This window comes from Somniosus microcephalus, chromosome 8 (genome assembly GCF_052327205.1).
Source record: "Somniosus microcephalus isolate GS21.2 chromosome 8, FLI_Smic_1.0, whole genome shotgun sequence".
Classification (NCBI taxonomy): Eukaryota; Metazoa; Chordata; class Chondrichthyes; order Squaliformes; family Somniosidae; genus Somniosus; species Somniosus microcephalus.
Window position 1 is genome coordinate 79159903 of NC_140994.1, and position 20809 is coordinate 79180711.

Sequence of the window (20809 nt, forward strand, 5' to 3'; positions counted from 1 at the left end):
CCACCCGTCTCTCTCCCTCTCCCCCCCCACCGTCTCTCTCCCTCTCCCCCCCCACCGTCTCCTCCCTCTCCTCCCTCCCCCCCACCGTCTCTCTCCCTCTCCCCCCCCTCCCCCACCTCTCACCCTCTCCCCTCCCCCCCACCGTCTCTCTCCCTCTCCCCCCCCACCGTCACTCTCTCCCTCCCCCCCCTACCACTCTCCCCTCTCCCACCCCCCCCACCGTCTCTCTCCCTCACCCCCCCACCGTCTCTCTCCCACTCCCCCCCCCACCGTCTCTCACCCTCTCCCCCCCCCACCGTCTCTCACCCTCCCCCCCCCCACCGTCACACTCCCTCTCCCCCCCACCTCACACCTCCCCCCCCCCCCCACCGTCACACTCCCTCTCCCCCCCACCCCACCGTACACCTCTCCCACCCCCCGTCCCTCTCCCACCCCACCGTCCCTCTCCCCTCCCCCCCACCGTCCCTCTCCCTCCCCCCCACCGTCCCTCTCCCTCCCCCCCACCGTCCCTCTCCCTCCCCCCCCACCGTCCCTCTCCCTCCCCCCCCACCGTCCCTCTCCCTCCCCCCCCCACCGTCCCTCTCCCTCCCCCCCCCACCGTCCCTCTCCCTCCCCCCCCCCACCGTCCCTCTCCCTCCCCCCCCCCCACCGTCCCCTCTCCCTCCCCCCCCCCCACCGTCCCTCCCCCTCTCCCCCCCCACCGTCCGTCTCCCTCCCCCCCCCACCGTCTCCCTCCCCCCCCCCACCGTCCGTCTCCCTCCCCCCCCCCACCGTCCGTCTCCCTCCCCCCCACCGTCCGTCTCCCTCCCCCCCACCGTCCGTCTCCCTCCCCCACCGTCCGTCTCCCTCCCCCCACCGTCCGTCTCCCTCCCCCCCACCGTCCGTCTCCCCCCCCCACCGTCCGTCTCCCTCCCCCCCACCGTCCGTCTCCCTCCCCCCCCACCATCCGTCTCCCCCCCCCCACCGTCCGTCTCCCTCCCGCCCCCACCGTCCGTCTCCCTCCCGCCCCCACCGTCCGTCTCCCTCCCCCCCCCACCGTCCATCTCCCTCCCCCCCCACCGTCCGTCTCCCTCTCCCCCCCACCGTCCGTCTCCCTCTCCCCCCCACCGTCCGTCTCCCTCTCCCCCCCCACCGTCTGTCTTCCTCTCCCCCCCACCGTACGTCTCCCTCTCCCCCATCTATCTTTCTCCCCCCATCCATCTCTCCCCCCCTCGACCCCCTTCCATCTCTCCCCCCCCTCGACCCCCTTCCATCTCTCTCCCCCTCCCATCTCCCCCTTCCGTCTCTCTCCCCCTCTCTCTTCCCGTGTCTGTGTCCACCCGTCCGTCTCCCCCCCCTCCCATCCGTTGCCCGCCCCCCATCTCCATCTCTCTTCATTCAGAGGGTTGTGAATCTTTGGAATACTCTACCCCAGAGGGCTGTGGATGCTCAGTCATTGAGTACATAATAGACTAATGAACAAGGTCAGAGAATGCGGAGTCAGGGGACAAGTAGCAGAATGGATAATTAACTGGTTTCAAGACCAAAAGCAGAGAGTAAAGGTAAAGGGTAGCTATTCACAATGGCAGAAGGTGGGTAGTGGTGTTCCACAAGGATCAGTGCTGGGATCACTGTTGTTCAAAATTTACATTAACGATTTAAACTTTGGAATCAAAAACACAATTTCTAAATTTGCAGATGACACCAAATTGGGAGGGGGGGGGGAATAGTAAATACTGAGGACTGCAACAAATTACAAGACGACATTAATAAACTTGCAGAATGGGCATGTAATTGGCAAATGAAATTCAACATAGATAAATGTGAGGTATTACATTTAGATATGAAAAATAGGGAGGTCACGTATTACTTGGAAAATATGAATCTAATTGGGGTAGAAGAGCAAAGGGATCTCGGAGTGCAAATACACAAATCACTAAAAGTAGCGATGCAGGTTAACAAGGCCATTAAAAAAAGCAAACCAAGCACACGGGTTTATTTCTAGAGGGATTGAATTGAAAAGTAGAGAAGTTATGCTAAACTTGTATCGAATCTTGGTTGGACCACACTTGGAGTACTGCGAACAATTCTGGTCACCATATTATAAAAAGGATATAAAGGCACTGGGAAAGGGTGCAAAAAATATTTACAAGGATGATACCAGAAACGCGAGCGTATATCTATCTATCAGGAAACGATGAACAGGCTGGAGGCTGAGAGGTGACCTAATAGAGGTCTTTAAAATTATGAAAGGTTTTGACAGAGTGAATAGAGAGAGAATGTTTCCACTTGTGGGGAAGAGCAAAACTAGAGGCCATCAATATAAAATAGTCACCAAGAAATCCAATAGGGAATTCAGAAGAAACTTCTTTACTCAAAGAGTGGTGAGAATGTGGAACTCGCTACCACAGGGAGTGGTTGAAGCGAATAGTAAAGATGCATTTAAGGGGAGGCTGGACAAGCATATGAGGGAGAAGGGAATAGAGGGTTATGCTGATAGAGTTAGATGAGGAAAGACGGGAGGAAGCTCAGGTGGAGCATAAACGCCGGCATGGACAGGTTGGGCCGAATGGCCCATTTCTCTGCCGTATACCCTATATAATCCTATATGTAAAATAGTGTTTTCAGCACAATGAGGATCCAGGGAGGAAGAAGGTGCAGCACATTGGGAAGTTAGAAGGAAAGAGAGAAAACTGTTCTAAGGAACCATGACCACAGTAGTGCTGATAAAACAGAAAAAACAAGAGCGTTTGCAGGCTGCAGGTGAGTTAAGTCTTATCAAACCAACTTTTTCCTTGTATCCTGTCCAGGAACCCGAGAGGTGTTAGAAAAGCCTCTACAGATACAGGAGCAATATTTAAGTCTTGAAGGAACTTGAGCTTTCTAGAGTTAACAAGCAGGAAGAAGGCTTTAGCAAAAAAGAAATCCGGCCACTGAAGTAATTTTGCCAGTTTGGGAGTTCCATTTATGATCAGAGAAGATTGAGGCAAAGAATACCAACAGATGAAAAATGATTATGGGTGGATCCATCAAAAGGTAAGAGGTGCTAACTGTTGGTTAGAGTAGTGAGAGACACAAATAAAGGGCGTCTTGGAAAAATACAGGATGTTCATTGCCCCATTGAAGAAATGGTCAAGATGTTGTGATTTCTAACAGGGTGCTGCAAGAGGAATGGAGATTGTGTGCACTGAATTAGAGAAATGTTTAATTTAAAAGAATCTGACGACTGTAAAGTGGAATCATGAACAAAAAGATCATACAGGAAACTTTGTGCTTTTCCAGCACCGACGGGACCGAGCTGTTGCCGTCCCATCAAAACTGCCGGACAAACCAGCGCTAATGTTAAAACATACAGAAGCTTTTGAGCTCCGTATCTAGCAACAAACCCTGTTGCTTAGCAACAGCTTCTAAACAGTCGGCCGTAGCTTGCAAGTGTCGCTGTAGCTAAGCAACAGCTTTAGCTAGACCTTGCAGAGCCTGACTGGTGAAAAAAAAGCAACGAAAAGAAAAAAAACTTACTGAACCGACTCCTGAATTTTGCCGGTGGCTCAAGCATTCCGGACAGTTAACCTCCAGATAAACCAAAGTTTCCTGTAATACAATGCTCTCTGGTGAAAAGTGCAAGTATGAGTATGTAATGAGAATAAAATTGGGTTCAGTTGTGATGGTTAAATAGTCCATAATTAAATAGCCTGCTAACATTTTTTTATTTGTTCCTGGGATGTTGGCGTATTGCCCATCCCTAGTTGCCCTCAAGAAGGTGGTGGTGAGCCGCCTTCTTGAGCCGCTGCAGTCCGTGTGGTGAAGGTACAGTGCTGTTAGGGAGGGAGTTCCAGGATTCTGACCCAGCGACGATGAAAGAACGGCGATATATTTCCAAGTCAGGATGGTGTGTGACTTGGAGGGGAACTTGGAGGTGGTGGTGTTTCCATGCACCTGCTGCCCTTGTCCTTCTAGGTGGTAGCTGCCGAAGAAGCCTTGGCGAGTTTCTGCAGTGCATCTTGTAAATGGTACACACAGCAGCCAGTGTAGAGGGAGTGAATGTTTAAGCTGGTAGATGGGGTGCCAATCAAGCAGGCTGCTTTGTCTTAGATAGTGTCGAGTTTCTTGAGTGTTGTTGGAGCTGCACCCATCCAGGCAAGTGGAGAGTATTCCATCACACTCCTGACTTGTGCCTTGTAGATGGTGGAAAGGATTTGGGGAGTAAGGAGGTGAGACACTCGCTGCAGAATACCTAGCCTCTGACCTGCTTCTGTTGCCACAGTATTTATGTGGCTGGTCCAGTTAAGTTTCTGGTCAATGGTGACCCCCAATGGCACCATTTCAGGCTCACAATGAAGAATGGATGAGGTACCCACGGAACTTTACCCCACCATGAAAGGAGTGGTAAGTGGATCAAAACATACTGCAAATTAGTGATACAAATTTGGGGAAAGAGGACAGGGCAACTATTGAAATACAAAGAGTGATTTCCTGGTGTCTCTATATTAAGTGTGGAAGACATAGGAGTAAATGCTGGGAATACAAAAGGTATATTCAGTAACTCTTTATTTAGTTCTTAAATTGCAATTGCTACATATATGAAGAGAGCTGTGTTGCGCCAATAAGACAGTTTAAATCTATGCTATAGTAATTCTGTAGTTTTGCGAAAGCAACTTGCCTAGAAGAACTGTTGCATATTTATCAGCAAAATATTCAGCTTCCTTCTTGCAAGTCTGTGAGATGACACATAGTGGAGCTGTGCAGGAAAAATAAACTGCTGCTGATGATTCTGCATTAGCAATATGCGTTATAGGTTTCTACATAGCGAGGATTGCGTGAGGGGAATTACTAAACCTAAATATCATTTCAGATTTTGAGTCTTTAGGGTACTGCTGGAATGCTTCGAAGTTCACCGGTAACACTGCTCCTTGATTAGTTAATGTAGAGTCTCTGCATCTGAAACAATTCATTAGCATAGATGGTCATTCATCATTTACACCATTCCTTCACAACCACCTTCCCCAAGAGCTTTTTGTCTAATATTAAATTAATATTTCATCTCTCCCTGAAAAGGAGAACGCTCTGGCAAGATTAGAAGCTATGGTTACTATCAGAACCTCACACTCCAGAGCTTATCGTCAATCGCCAAGCAGCAGCAGATGCTGGCAAGAATTCACACACATTTTCAAACCAGAACTCTTCCTGCAAATGTCACAAGTGCCTTCCTTTGTAATTGTTCAGTAGAAGCGTAACACAAGGTCACTAGCTGGTACTATGGTTTAATGGAACCACCCTATAGAATACAAATTTTGGGGGGGGGGGGGGGGGGTGGTTTAAAAAAAAAAGAAATAACATTCATGTTACAGACAGTTGTATATCCAGAGAAAGATACAGGCTGCAAAACAGACTCTTCCCGTGAACTTGCCTCACAAGAGTATTTTAAAAGCAGGATACTGTATTCACCACAGTAGTTTCACAGAAATAAAGTGAACCACGAAGGGGGAAACTAACTTACTCCTATTTGTCATAATAAACTATTATACATTTAAAGACTTGGGAATAACATTTTTCAGCAGATTTTGCACCATCAGAATTTCTACATAGATTTCCTGTCATACACTCTAGCAAGGCCACCATGCAAGCCAACAGCAACCAATTAGCAGGGTCACCATCAGTTAGTGGGGTCAGAGAATCATAGAAGGAGCCCATTCGGCCCATCATGCCTGTGCCGGCTCTTTTAAAGAGCTATCCAATTCGTCCCAGTCCCCTGCCCTTTCCCCATAGCCCTGCAAATATTTCCCCTTCAGGTATTTATCCAATTCCCTATTGAAAGTTATTATTGAATCGTCTACCGCCACCCTTTCAGACAGCGCATTCCAGGTCACAACAACTGGTTGCGTAAAAACAATTCTCATCTCACCTCTGCTTCTTTTGCCAATCACCTTAAATCTGTGTCCTCTGGTTATCAGACCCCTCTGCCACTGGAAACAGTTTCTCCTTATTTACGCTACCAAAACCCCTCATGATTTTGAACACCTCTATCAAATCTCCCCTTAACCTTCTCTGCTCTAAGAACAACCCCAGCTTCTCTAGTCTCTCCATGTAACTGACGTCCCGCATCCCTGGTAACGCGCTAGTAAATCTCCTCTGCAACCTCTCTAAAGCCTTGACACCCTTCCTACCAAGTATGGTGTCCAGAATTAGACAATACTCCAGCTGAGGTCTAACCAGCGATTTATACAGGCTGAGCATAACTTCCATGCTTTTGTACTTTTGCCTCTGTTTATAAAGCAAAGGATCCAGCATACTTTTTTAAAAAAAGTCTTCTCAACTTGTCCTGTCACCTTCAAAGATTTGTGTATGTGAACCCCCAGGTCTCTCTATTCCTGCATCCCCTTTAAAATTGTGCCATTTAATTTATGGACTAACCAAATTAGTAACAATACTGTGGAGGAGGAATTCTTAGAATGTGTACGGGATGGTTTCCTGGACCAATATGTCGAGGAACCAACTAGAGATCCGGCCATCTTAGACTGGGTATTATGTAATGAGAAAGGATTAATTAGCACTCTTGTTGTGCGAGGCCCCTTGGGGAGGAGCGATCATAATATGATAGCATACTTCATTAAGATGGAGAGTGAAGCAGTTGACTGAGAGACTAGAGTGCTGAATTTAAATGAAGGAAACTACATTGGTATGAGGCGCGAGTTGTCTAGGATGGATTGGGGAACGTTACTTAAAGGGATGACGGTGGATAGGTATTGGCAAACATTGAAAGATCGCATGAACTACAGAATTTGTTCATCCCTGCTTGGCATAAACATAAAACAAAAAAGGTGACTCAACCATGGCTAACAAGGGAAATTAGGGATTGCATAAGATCCAAGGAGAGGACATATAAATTGGCCAGAAAAAGCAGCAAACCTGAGGATTGGGAGCAGTTTAGGATTCAGCAAAGGAGGACAAAGGGATTAATTAAGAGGGGGGGAGTATGAGAGTAAGCTTTCAGGGAACATAAAAACTGACTGTAAAAGCTTCTATAGATATGTGAAGAGAAAAAGATTGGTGAAGTCAAGCGTAGGTCCCTTGCAGTCAGAATCAGGGGAATTTATAATGGGGAACAAAGAAATGGAAGACCAATTTAATATATACTTTGGTTCGGTCTTCACAAAGGACACACATAACCTCCCAGAAATGTCGGGGAACATAGGGTCTAATGAGAGGGAGGAACTGAATGAAATCAGTATTTGTAGGGAAATGGTGTTAGGGAAATTGACAGGATTGAAGGCCGATAAATCCCCAGGGCCCGATAATCTACATCCTAGGGTATTTAAGGAAGTGGCCCTAGAAATAGTAGATGCATCGCTGGTCATCTTCCAAAATTCTATAGACTCTGGAACAGTTCCCATGGATTGGAGGGTAGCTAATGTAACCCCACTATTTAAAAAAGGTGGTAGAGAGAAAACGGGGAATTATAGACCGGCAAGACTGTCATCGGCAGTGGGGAAAATGCTAGAGTCCATTATAAAAGATGTAATAGCAGAGCACTTGGAAAACAGTGACAGGATCGGACAAAGTCAACATAGATTTACAAAAGGTAAATCATGCTCGACTAATCTACTGGAATTTTTTGAGGATGTAACTGGTAAAATAGATAAGGGAGAACCAGTGGATGTGGTGTATTTGGACTTTCAGAAGGCTTTCGATAAGGTCCCGCATAAGAGATTAGCGTGCAAAGTTAAAGCACACGGGATTGGGGGTAAGATACTGTCTTGGATAGAGAACTGGTTGGCAGACAGGAAGCAAAGAGTTGGAATAAACGGGTCTTTTTCCCAGTGGCGGGCAGTGACTAGTGGGGTACTGCAGGGATCGGTCCTTGGGCCCCAGCTATTCACAATATATATATAAATGATCTAGACGAGGGAACTAGATGTAATATCTCCAAGTTTGCAGATGACACAAAGCTGGGTGGGCATGTGTGCTGTGAGGAGACTGCAGAGAAACTCCAGTACGATTTGGACAGGTTGGGTGATTGGGCAGATGCAGTATAATGTGGATAAATGCGAGGTTATCCACTTTGGTGGCAAAAACAGGAAGGCAGATTATCTGAAGGGCAATAGATTGGGAAAAGGGGAAGTGCAACGAGACCTGGGTATCCTTGTGCACCAGTCGCTGAAGGTAAGCATGCAGGTGCAGCAGGCAGTTAAGGCGGCAAATGGTATGTTGGCCTCCATAGCGAGAGGATTCGAGTACAGGAGCAAGGATGTCTTACTGCAGTTGTACAGGGCCTTGGTGAGACCACACCTTGAGGATTGTGTGCAGTTTTGGTCGCCTTATCTGAGGAAGGATGTTCTTGTCATGGAGGAAGTGCAGCGAAGATTCACCAGACTGATATCTGGGATGGCAGGAGTGACGTATGAAGAGAGATTGCGTCGATTGGGCTTTTATTTGCTAGAGTTTAGGAGAATGAGAGGGGATCTCATTGAAACTTATAAAAGTCTTAACAGGACTAGACAGACTAGATGCACGAAGGATGTTCACGATGGTGGGGGAGTCCAGAACCAGGGGTCACAGTCTAAGGATAAGGGGTAAGCCATTTAGGTGTGAGATGAGGAGGAATTTCTTCACCCAGAGAATGGTGAACCTGTGGAATTCTCTACCACAGAAGGCAGTTGAGGCCAATTCATTAAATATATTCAAGAAGGAGTTAGATATATTTCGTTAGATATATTTCTTAAGGCTAAAGGGATCAAGGGATATGGGGAGAATGCAGGGACAGGGTACTGAATTTGGATGATCATATGTCATTCCTGCCATCCCAGGTATCAGCCTGGTGAATCTTCGCTGCACTCCCTCCATGGCAAGAACATCCTTCCTCAGATAAGGCAACCAAAACTGCACACAATCCTCAAGATGTGGTCTCACCAAGGCCCTGCACAACTGCAGCAAGACATCCTCGTTCCTGTACTCGAACCCTCTCGCTACGAAAGCCAACATACCATTTGCCTTCTTAACCGCCTGCTGCACCTGCATGCATACCTTCAGCGACTGGTGCACAAGGACACCCAGGTCTCGTTGCACTTCCCCTTCTCCCAATCTATTGCCATTCAGATAATAATCTGCCTTCCTGTTTCATGTCAGGCTTACCGGTCTATAATTTAATGATGGAACAGGCTCGAGGGGCCGAATGGCCTACTCCTGCTCCTATCTTCTATGTTTCTATAGTACCTCTCCTCATGCTTTCTACCAAAATGAATTACTTCACACTTCTCTGCGTTAAATTTCATCTCTCATGTGTCAGCCCATTTCACCAATTCTCCTGAAGTCTGTTGCTATCCTACTCACTGTTTACTACATTTCTGAGTTTTGTGTCATCTGCAAACTTTGAAATTATGCCCTGTATACAGGTCTTCAACAATTATGAGAAATGCAGTGGTCCCAATACCAACCCCTGGAGGACACCACTGTATACCTCCCTCCAGTCTGAAAAACAACCAGACACCACCACACTCTGCTTTCTGTCCCTTGACCAACACTGCCTTTGCCCCTTTAATTTCATGGACTTCAATTTTGCTAAAGAAAAGTCTATTATGTGGTACTTTAACAAAAGTCTTTTGAAAGTTCTTATAAACAACATCAACAGCACTTCCCGCATCAACTTTCTCCATTACTTCATCAAAGAACTCAATAAAGTTAGTCAAACACAATTTGTTTTTAAGGAATCCATGTTGGCAGTCATTTATTACCCCATACTTTTCCAAGTGACAATTCAGTTAGTCCCGGATTTAGGTCTCAGTTTCCCCACCACCAACATTAGGCTGACTGGCCTGTAGTTGCCGGATTTACCCCTCTCCCCATTTTTGAACAGGGGTGTAACACTTGCAACCCTCCAGTCCGCTGGCACTGCACCCATATCTAAGGAGGATTGGAAGATTGTGGCCAGAGCCTCCGCTATCTCCACCCTTACTTTCCTCAGCAACCCAAGATCCATCCCATCTGGGTGCTGTTTATAAATTTCACTGAGACTTATCCAACATGTGGCTCCTCTAGGTATGATTAAGATGAAAAGCTGAACTGTGCACAAGCAATTTTTAAATTGAATTTAAGGTTACTTATTTGAACTACACCACGAGGAACTGCATTTAACCAAAACTGTTTGAAGTTATTTACAAGGTAGTCAGGGATAGCAGATGGGTTTTTTTTTATAGCCACTGTGCTTTAGCAGAGCAGCTAAAACAGGACAAATTCTAGATATGAGCTTCTCAGTCGTAAACTGTACACCTTGTGCCAAAACTTGACTTGATTGGCAGAGACAAACAGTGGCCGTTACATGGGCTGCAGAGAGCAGCCAATTGGCATTAATATCGTTTTCATGTTTTTTCTTTTTCCTCTTTTCTACTCTTTAAAGTCTAAGGGGGGAAAATTGGGTATCGCCCATTTGGGGCGCTAATATCGGCCAGGTGCAAAGTTTAGCACCCGGCGCTAATTATCGCCTCCAACTGCAAAATTCACCTCTATCGCCCCGGGGGGGGGGGGGGGGGGGGGGGGAGTTGAGCGTTAAATCAGGCACTACATACCTCTCTTAAGGCGCAAACGTCAGGGAGCGAGGCGCTACCTCAGAACGCTACCGAAGCTCAGGCGATGTCAGTTACCATGGAAGCCAGACAGACTGGCGCCGTCCACTTCTTAAAGGGGAGGGGCCATCTTGCTGGCCAGCCACACCCTGCTCATTGCAGCCTTGAATCTCGGCCTGGAGAGACCTCAAAAGCAATTGTGTTGGAACCACTAATGGATAGGTCCAGGGAAAGAGCTCGGCGCTTAGGAACCTCAAAAGTGGTGCTGAGGACCAAACTCCTTACGACAGCGGTAAATCTCTCCAGATGTCTCTCTCCCTCTCAACCTGCGTGTACCAAAAAGTTTGTCGACAAGAAAAGGCAGGAAGCGCTCGCTTTTAAATAGCGCTCCCCCAGCCCCTTCCCGACTTGAAAATGTTCCCCATTACCTGTCGTTCCTAGCAGCAGGCGCGACTCAATTTCCAGTCCGGGACGTTGCATGCTCGACTGACATCACGATCTGCGGGCGCAGGAGATCGTGGCAGTAGTGTTTAGCGCCGCCGCAAAACGACTGGTGAATTTCGCGAGCGGCGCTAAAGTCACCGCACTCAGGCGCTAAGTTCCTAGCAACCAGCTAGCGACCCCCGGAGGCGCTAACGGGAGGCGCCAACCAACCGAATTTTCCCCCCAACTGTTTGTGGGATGCGAGGGCATTTTCTCTTTCTTTGTCTCACTGGAAAACATGGACTTGGACCTATCCCAGCATCCCCCTCATAAATCAGATGACCCGCGTCACAAGCTTCGAGTCTGCTTCTCGTCTTCTCGGAGGCACAACAGTGCTGGTCACTCCCGAAAGCAATGAGTGTGTTACATTCAGGAGTGTGGCCGTACTGCTCAATGTCTAATTAAATGATAGTGTAACCTGGTGTAACAATAGGACCCCCTTGTGATCTGAAGGAGAAGTCTAGTCTTTCACATGTGCCCTCACCTGCGCTTCTCCAATCCTTTCAAAGGTGAACTGAAACACTTTTAGTGAGACGAGGTCAGATACTAATCGTCTCTAGTTCATGATACCCCAATAGAGCTGTCAATAAATTCAGCTACCTCTCCTCCACCCCATGGGGTTCATGTTTAAAGAAAACATCTCCTGCTAGCCTTAAAATCAATAGGGACCATCGTGGCTTAATGCGCTCGAGATGAAAAAATTGACCTTCAACATCTGAACTTTGAAGTAGACAGCGAGCTGTTGGATTCCACAACCTGGCCCGTTTAGTATTAATAGACAACTTAAATGCCTGCAGCCTGTAATTTTTTTTTAAACTGCGCAAATTCACTTTGTTTTACAATACAACGCTTAAGAATAACTTTCATTTCCAATTCCTTTCCGTAAAGGAAAAAAGGTCAAAAATCCCCAAATAAGACAATGCAATGTTTTTAATAAAGGGACTTCACTATCGCTGTGAATGCTGGCTAAGCCCCACCTCCATAGCATTCTCCAGCTTTACCTCGCTCAACTGAGGCGCAAGAGAAATGCCAAAAGTTACTGGCACTGTGCAATTATGAACTCACCTACCCAAATGTGGGGGAGTGGATAGGTTTGATGTCAATCCACCCACTGTAGAGAAAATAGTGTTTCACTACAGAGGGAAGAAACTCAACATTTCAAAAAAGGGTTTTTGGTATAAACAGGGTATGAGGGAGAGAAAAAATAGATCTGACAGCATTCCAACAATATCTTACTGCCAGCATAATGTTATTGTTTACCCTTACAAGAAATATAAAGCTTTTGGAAGCCGTCTTTGATAAGCGAAGACACACACACACACGTGCCCTTCTGCTGCCAGACACGAGAATGCAGTTCTTGCTGAAAAGCACATTTTCCCTTTACACAAACTAGTGATGCAGTCACACAAATTAGTTTTTATGGAATTACTAATAAAACACATTAAATTAAACAGAAGTTGGGGTCCTTGTCAGAACCAACGACATAGGGAGGAAGAGGGTTGAGGTCCTGCATGCAGAGTTTAAGGAGCTCAGGAAGAAGTTAAAAAGCAGGACCTCAAAAGGTAGTAATCTCTGGATTACTCCCAGTGCCACGCTCTAGTGCGAGTAGAAATAGGAAGATATTGCAGGTTAATGTGCGGCTGGAGAGATGGTGCAGAAGGGAGGGCTGGCTTCAGATTCCTGGGACATTGGGGCCAATTCTGTAGCAGGAGGACTTGTTCAAGATGGACGGGTTGCACTTGACCAATATCCAGGGGGTTGGACACCAAGATGTAGTATTAAAAAGTAGAAATAAGGTGCACAGAGAACTGGGAGAGACCGTTAGACATAATACAGAATTAGGTGGGATCGCAGAAAATACAAAGAGGTCTAAGTTAGGTTTGGGTGCATGTGTGTAAATGCACAAAGTGTGGTTAATAGGGTTGGTGAGATGCAGGCACAAATAGTCACATGGGAATATGATGTAGTGGCGAAAACTGAGGCCTGGCTCAAAAAAGGGGAGGATTGGACGCTTAATATTACTGGGTACAAAGTATTCAGGAAAGCTAGGGAAAGAAAAAAAAGGAGGGGTAGCAGTTTTAATTAAAGAAAATACAGTGCTAGAAAGAGAGAATGTCCTTGAGGGATCAAAGACAGAATCTATTTGGTTGGTGTTAAGAAACAATAAAGGAGCTTTTACGCTACTTGGTCTATTTTATAGACCACCAAATAGTGGGAAGGAGATAGAGGGGCAGATTCGCGAAGAAATTACTGAGAGGTGTAAGTGTAGTGATAATGGAAGACTTTAACTACCCCAATATTGAATGGGGCAGTGATTGCATTAAGAGCAGAAAATCACAGAAATCACAGAAACCCCACAGTGCAGATAGAGGCCATTTCGGCCCATCGAGCCTGCACCGACACATATCCCACCCGATCCCCGTAACCCCTACACCAACACATATCCCACCCTATCCCTGTAAGGGGAGGAATTTCTGAAATATGTTGAGGACAATTTTCTTGATCAGTATTTTTCCTGTCCAAGGAGGAAAGAGCCATTGCTGGATCTAGTGCTGGGGAATAAAGTGTGTCAAGTGGAGATCGTCAGTCGGGGAGCATCTTGGGAATAGTGATCATAGTAAAGTAAGATTTAGATTAGTTATGGAGAAGGAGAAGGAGCAATCTAGAATAAAAATACGTAACTGGCGGGGTAATTTCAGCGAATTGAGAAGGGATCTGGCCCAGGTAAATTGTAGTCAAAGACTTGTAATTGTAATGGAGCAATGGGTGGTCTTTAAAGAGGAGATGGTTCGGGTAGTCTAAGTACATTCCCACATGGAGGAAAAGGGAGGGCAACCAAAGCCAGATCTCCCTGATTAATGGAGTTAGAGAGCAGGATGAAGCAGAAAAAGGGGGCGTATGACAGGTGTCAGCTTGATGATGCAAGGAAGAATTTGGCTGAATATAAAAAGTACAGCGGAGAAGTGAAAAAGGAAATAAGAGGGGCAAAAAGAAAGTACGAGAATAGATTGGTGGCTATAGAATCATAGAAAGTTACAGCACGGAAGGAGGCCATTTCGGCCCATCGTGTTCGTGCCGGCCAACAAAGAGCTATCCAGCCTAATCCCACTTCCCAGCTCTTGGTCCGTATGCTAGAGTCCATTATAAAAGATGTAATAGCAGAGCACTTGGAAAACAGTGACAGGATCGGACAAAGTCAACATGGATTTGCAAAAGGTAAATCATGCTCGACTAATCTACTGGAATTTTTTGAGGATGTAACTGGTAAAATAGATAAGGGAGAACCAGTGGATGTGGTGTATTTGGACTTTCAGAAGGCTTTTGACAAGGTCCCACATAAGAGATTAGCGTGTAAAGTTAAGGCACATGGGATTGGGGGCAAGGTATTGACTTGGATAGAGAACTGGTTGGTGGACAGAAAGCAAAGAGTTGGAATAAACGGGTCTTTTTCCGAGTGGCAGGCAGTGACTAGTGGGGTACCGCAGGCATCGGTCCTTGGACCCCAGCTATTTACAATATATATTAATAATCTAGACAAGGGAACTAGATGTAATATCTCCAAATTTGCAGACGACACAAAGCTGGGTGGGCGTGTGTGCTGTGAGGAGGATGCCGAGAAACGCCAGGATGATTTGGACAGGTTGATGATTGGGCAAAAGCATGGCAGATGCAATATAACGTGGATAAATGTGAGGTTATCCACTTTGGTGGCAAAAACAGGAAGGCAGATTATTATCTGAATGGCAATAGATTGGGAGAAGGAGAAGTGCAACGAGACCTGGGTGTCCTTGTGCACCAGTCGCGGAAGGTAAGCATGCAGGTGCAGCAGGCGGTTAAGAAGGCAAATGGTATGTTGGCCTTCGCAGCGAGAGGGTTTGGGTACAGGAACAAGGATATCTTGCTGCAGTTGTACAGGGCCTTGGTGAGACCACATCTTGAGTATTGTGTGCTGTTTTGGTTGCCTTATCTCAGGAAGGATGTTCTTGCCATGGAAGGAGTTCAGCGAAGATTCACCAGGCTGATACCTGGGATGGCAGGAATGACGTATGAGGAAGAGATTGGGACGATTGGGCTTGTACTCGCTGGAGTTTAGAAGAATGAGAGGGGATCTCATTGAAACTTATAAAATTCTGACAGGACTGGACAGACTAGATGCAGGAAGGGTGTTCCCAATGGTCGGGGAGTCCAGAACCAGGGGTCACAGTCGAAGGATAAGGGGGTAGGCCATTTAGGACAGAAATGAGGAGGAATTTCTTCACCCAGAGAGTGATGAACCTGTGGAATTCTCTACCACAGAAAGCAGTAGAAGCCAATTCATTAAATATATTCAAGAAGGAGTTGGATATATTTCTTAAGGCTAAAGGGATCCAGGGGTATGGGGAGAAAGCAGGGACCAGGTACTGAAATTGGATGATCAGCCATGATCGCATTGAATGGCGGAGCAGGCTCGAGGGGCCGAATGGCCTACTCCTGCTCCTATCTTCTATGTTTCTATGTTGCCCTGCAGGTTACAGCATCCCAAGTGCACATCCAAGTGCTTTTTAAATGTGGTTAGGGTTTCTGCCTCTACCACCCTTTCAGGCAGTGAGTTCCAGACCCCCACAACCCTCTGAGTGAAGAAATTTCCTCTCAAATCCCCTCTAAACCTTCCACCAATTACTTTAAATCTGTGCTCCCTGGTTCTTGACCCCTCTGCTAAGGGACATAGTTCCTTTCTATCCACTTTATCTAGGCCCCTCATAATTTTATACTGCTCAATAAGGTCTCCCCTCAGCCTCCTCTGTTCCAAGGAAAACAAACCCAGCCTATCCAGTCTTTCCTCATAGCTAAGATTCTCTACTCCCGGCAACATCCTTGTAAATCTCCTCTGTACTTTCTCTAGTGCAATCATATCTTTCCTGTAATGTGGTGACCAGAACTGCACGCAGTACTCTAGCTGAGGCCTAACCAGTGTTTTATACAGTTGAAGCATAACCCCCCCTGCTCTTGTATTCTATGCCACGGCTAATAAAGGCAAGCATTCCGTATGCCTTCTTAACCACCTTATCTACCTGGCCTGCTACCTTCAGGGATCTGTGGACATGCACTCCAAGGTCCCTTTGGCCCTCTACACTACTCAGTGTCCTACCATTTAATGTGTATTCCCTTTCTTTGTTAGCCCGCCCCAAATGCATTATCTCACACTTCTCCGGATTGAATTCCATTTGCCACTGTTCTGCCCACCTGACCAATTTATTGATATCTTCCTGCAGTCTACAGCTTCCTTCTTCAGTATCAACCACACAGCCGATTTTAGTATCATCTGCAAACTTCCTAATCATACCCCCTATATTCAAGTCTAAATCATTGATATATACCACAAAAAGCAAAGGACCTAGTACTGAGCCCTGCGGAACCCCACTGGAAACAGCCTTCCAGTCACAAAAACACCCATCAACCATTACCCTCTGCTTCCTGCCTCCGAGCCAGTTTTGAATCCAACTTGACACTTTGCCCTGGATCCCATGGGCTTTTAACTTCGTGACCAGTCTGCCATGTGGAACCTTATCAAAAGCCTTGCTAAAGTCCATATACACTACATCAAACGCACTACCCTCATCTACCCTCCTTGTTACCTCCTCAAAAAATTAAATCAAGTTTGTCAGACACGACCTTCCCTTATCAAATCCGTGCTGACTATCCTTGATTAATCTGTGTCTTTCTAAATGAAGATTTATCCTGTCATTTAGAATTCTTTCCAATAATTTTCCCACCACCGAGGTAAGGCTGACTGGCCTGTAATTACTCGGTCTATCCTTTTCTCCCTTTTTAAACAAGGTACCACATTAGCAGTCCTCCAATCCTCCGGCACCACACCTGAAGCCAGAGAGGATTGAAAAATGATGGTCAGGGCCTCTGCTATTTCCTCTTTTGCTTCGCTTAACAGCCTGGGATACATTTCATCTGGGCCTGGGGATTTATCCACTTTTAAAGCTGCTAAACCCCTTAATACTTTCTCTCTCACTATGTTTATTTCATCTAATATTTCACACTCCTCCTCCCTGATAGCAATGACTAACATAAAAGGGAATCCAAGGGTCTTCTATAGGCATATTAACAGTAAAAGGGGTGCCGGAGGAGCAGTGGGGCCGATTAGGGACCAAAATGGAGATCTAAGGGTAGAGGCAGAAGGCATGGCTGAGGTACTAAATGAATACTTTGCATCAGTGTTTACCAAGGAAGAGGACTTTGCCAAAGCTACGGTAAACGAGGAGGTTGCCGGGATACTGGATCAGATAATAATAAAGAGGTACTAGAAAGGCTGGCAGTACTTAAAGTGGATAAGTCACCCGGTCCCGATGGGATGCAGCCTAGGTTGCTGAGGAAAGTAAGGATAGAAATTGCGGAGGTCTTGGCCGCAATCTTCCAATCCTCCTTAGATACAGGGGTGGTGTCAAAGGACTGGAGGATTACAACTGTTACACCCTTGATCAAAAAAAGGGGAGAAGGATAAACCTGGCAATTACAGGCCAGTCAGTTTAATGTCGGTGGTGGGGAAGCTTTTAGAAACAAAAATCTGGTAGGAAATTAACAGCCACTCGGACAAGCATGGACAAATAAAGGAGTCAGCATGGATTTGTTAAGGGAAAATATTTTTTAACTAACTTGATTGAGTTTTTTGATGAGGTAACAGAGAGGGTGGATGAGGGCAGTGCAGTTGATGATGTGTATGTGGATCTTAAAAAGGCATTTATGATAAAGTACCACATATTATGCTTCTTAGCAAAATTGAAGCCCATGGGATAAAAGTGGCACTAGCATGGATACAAAATTGGCTAAGGGGTAGAAAACAGAGTTGTGGTGAATGGCTGTTTTCTGGACTGGAGAAAGGGATACAGTGGAGTTCTCCAATTTTCAGTACTAGGATCACTGCTGTTTTTGATATGCATTCATGACTTGGACTTGGGGGTACAGGGCACAATTTCGAAATTTGCAGATAACACAAAACTTGGAAGTGTAGTAAACAGTGAGGAAGATAGTGATAGATTTCAAGGGGACATAGACAGGCTGGTGGAATGAGCGGACACATTAGATAAAATTCAACGCAGAAAAGTGTGAGGTGATACACTTCGGTAGGAAGAACAAGAGACCATCCAAACTAATTGGTACAATTTTAAAGGGGGTGCAAGAACAGAGAGATCTGGGGTGCTTGTGCACAAATCTTTGAAGGTGGAAGGACAGGTTAACAAAGCAGTTAATAAAGTAGAATCATAGAATGGTTACAGCACAGGAGGCCATTCGGCCCATCGAGCCCGTGCCAGCTCTCTGCAAGAGCACTTCAGCTAGTCCCACTCCTCCGTCCTTTCCCTGTAGCCCTGCAATTTTTTTCCTTCAGGTACTTATCCAATTCTCTTTTGAAAGCCATGATTGGATCTGCCTCCACCACCCTTTCAGGCAGTGCATTCCAAATCATAACCACTCGCTGCGTAAAAAAGATTTTCCTCATGTCGCCTTTGGTTCTTCTGCCAATCACCTTAAATCTGCGTCCTCTGTTCCCATTGACGGAAGGATCGAGAACCAGTTTCTCTCTATCTACTCTGTCTAGACCCCTCATGATTTTGAACACTTCTATCAAATCTCCTCTCAACCTTCTCTGCACGAAGGAGAACAACCCCAGCTTCTCCAGTCTATCCACGTAACTGAAGTCCCTCATCCCTGGAACCCATTCTTGTCAATCTTTTCTGCACCCTCTCCAAGCACTTCACATCCTTCCTAAAGTGCAGTGCCCAAAATTGGACACAATACTCCAGTTGAGGCTGAACCAGTGTTTTATAACAGTTCATCATAACTTCCTTGTTTTTGTACTCTATGTCTCTATTTATGAAGCCCAGGATCCCATGTGCTTTTTTAACCTCTTTCTCAACCTGCCCTGCCACCTTCAATGATTTGTGTACATATACCCCCAGGTCTCTGTTCTTGCACCCCCTTTAGAATTGTACCCTTTAGTTTCTGTTGCCTCTCCTCATTCTTCCTACCAAAATGTATCACTTCACACTTTTCTGCATCAAATTTCATCTGCTATGTGTCCGCTCATTCCACCAGCCTGTCTATGTCCTCTTGAAGTCTATCACTATCCTCCTCACTGTTCACTATACTTCCAAGTTTTGTCTCCTGCAAATTTTGAAATTGAGCCCTGTACATCCACGTCCAAATCATTAATATATATCAAGAAAAGCAGTCGTCCTAGTACCGACCCCTGGGGAGCACCACTGTATACCTTCCTCCAGTCCGATAAACAACCGTTCACCACTACTCGCTGTTTCCGGTCACTTAGCCAATTTCGTATCCATGCTGCCACTGTCCCTTTTATTCCATGGGCTTCAACTTTGCTGGCAAGCCTATTATGTGGCACTTTATCAAACACCTTTTGGAAATCCATGTACGTCACATCAACTGCATTACCCTCAATTACCCTCTCTGTTACCTCATCAAAAAGCTCAATCAAGTTAGTTAAACACGATTTGCCATTAACAAATCCGTGCTGGCTTTCCTTCATTAATCCACACTTGTCCAAGTGACTGCTAATTTTGTCCTGGATTATCGTTTCTAAAAGCTTCCTCACTACCGAGGTTAAACTGACTGGCCTGCAGTCGCTGGGTTTATCTTTACACCCTTTTTTGAACAAGGGTGTAACATTTGCAATTCTCCAGTCCTCTGGCACCATCCCCGTATCCAAGGAGGATTGGAAGATTATGGCCAGTACCTCCGCATATGGGAGTTTATGGGATCCTGGGCATTATGAATACAGGCATATAGTACAATAGCCAGGAAGTTATGCTAAACCTATATAAAACACTATTTCGGCCCCAGCTGGAGTATTCTGGGCACCACACTTTAGGAAGGACTTGAATGTTTTGGAGAGGGTGCAGAAAAGATTTACTAGAATGGATCCAGGGATGAGGGATTACAGTTACGTGAATAGACTGGAGAAGCTGGGGTTGCTCTCCTTAGAGCAGAGAAGGCTAAGAGGAGATTTGAAAGAAGTATTTAAAATCATGAAGGGTTTAGGTAGAGTAAATACAGAGAAACTGTTTCCAATGGCTGAAGGGTCGATAACCAGAGGGCACAGATTTAAAGTGATTGGCAAAAGAACCAGAGGCGACAGGAGGAAAAACTTTTTTATGCAACGAGTGGTTAGGATTTGGAATGCACTGCCTGATAGGTTGGTGGATACAGATTCAATAGTAGCTTTCAAAAGGAATTGGATAAATACTTGAAGGAGAAAAAATTGCAGGGATATGGGGAATGTGCGGGGGAGTGGGACTAACTGGATTGCTCTTTGAACGAGCCGGTAGACTCGATGGGCCGAATGGCCTCCTTCTGTGCTGTACTATTCTATAATTCTATCAGCTAATGAAACGCAGTTGAATAATCTCACCAAAGTAGCAAGAAGCATTCACTTTAAAAGAAGTTTTTAACAAGTCTTTCGCACAATACAACAAAAACAGAGCTGGGAATCAGAGACTAGGGGAGTGTACTGTGTACTGATTGTTTTGATCAAGGCCCAAAAACTAAAATAATTAAGATATGAATTAACCACCAGTGCTGGAGAAACTAACTTTTCTGTTCAGTATCTCTAAGCTAAAGAAACCCAACAAACGTGGGTTGTAAACAACTGGAACACTGCCAAGAAATGCACACGATGTTATAGCATTAGGAACACAACAAATCTATTGCTGGGTTAATAACCCATAGAAACTGCTTTCAATTCCAGACTAATTAATTTCAGCTCATTACTACTCTAAACCCCT

At 45.9% G+C, this 20809-nt stretch overlaps 1 protein-coding gene across 2 annotated transcripts in view; it reads right to left on the reverse strand.

Annotated features, from left to right (window-relative positions):
• Positions 1–20809, reverse strand: part of ipmkb (inositol polyphosphate multikinase b) — a 126990-nt gene that overhangs the window by 96867 nt on the left and 9314 nt on the right. The window lies entirely within an intron of this gene.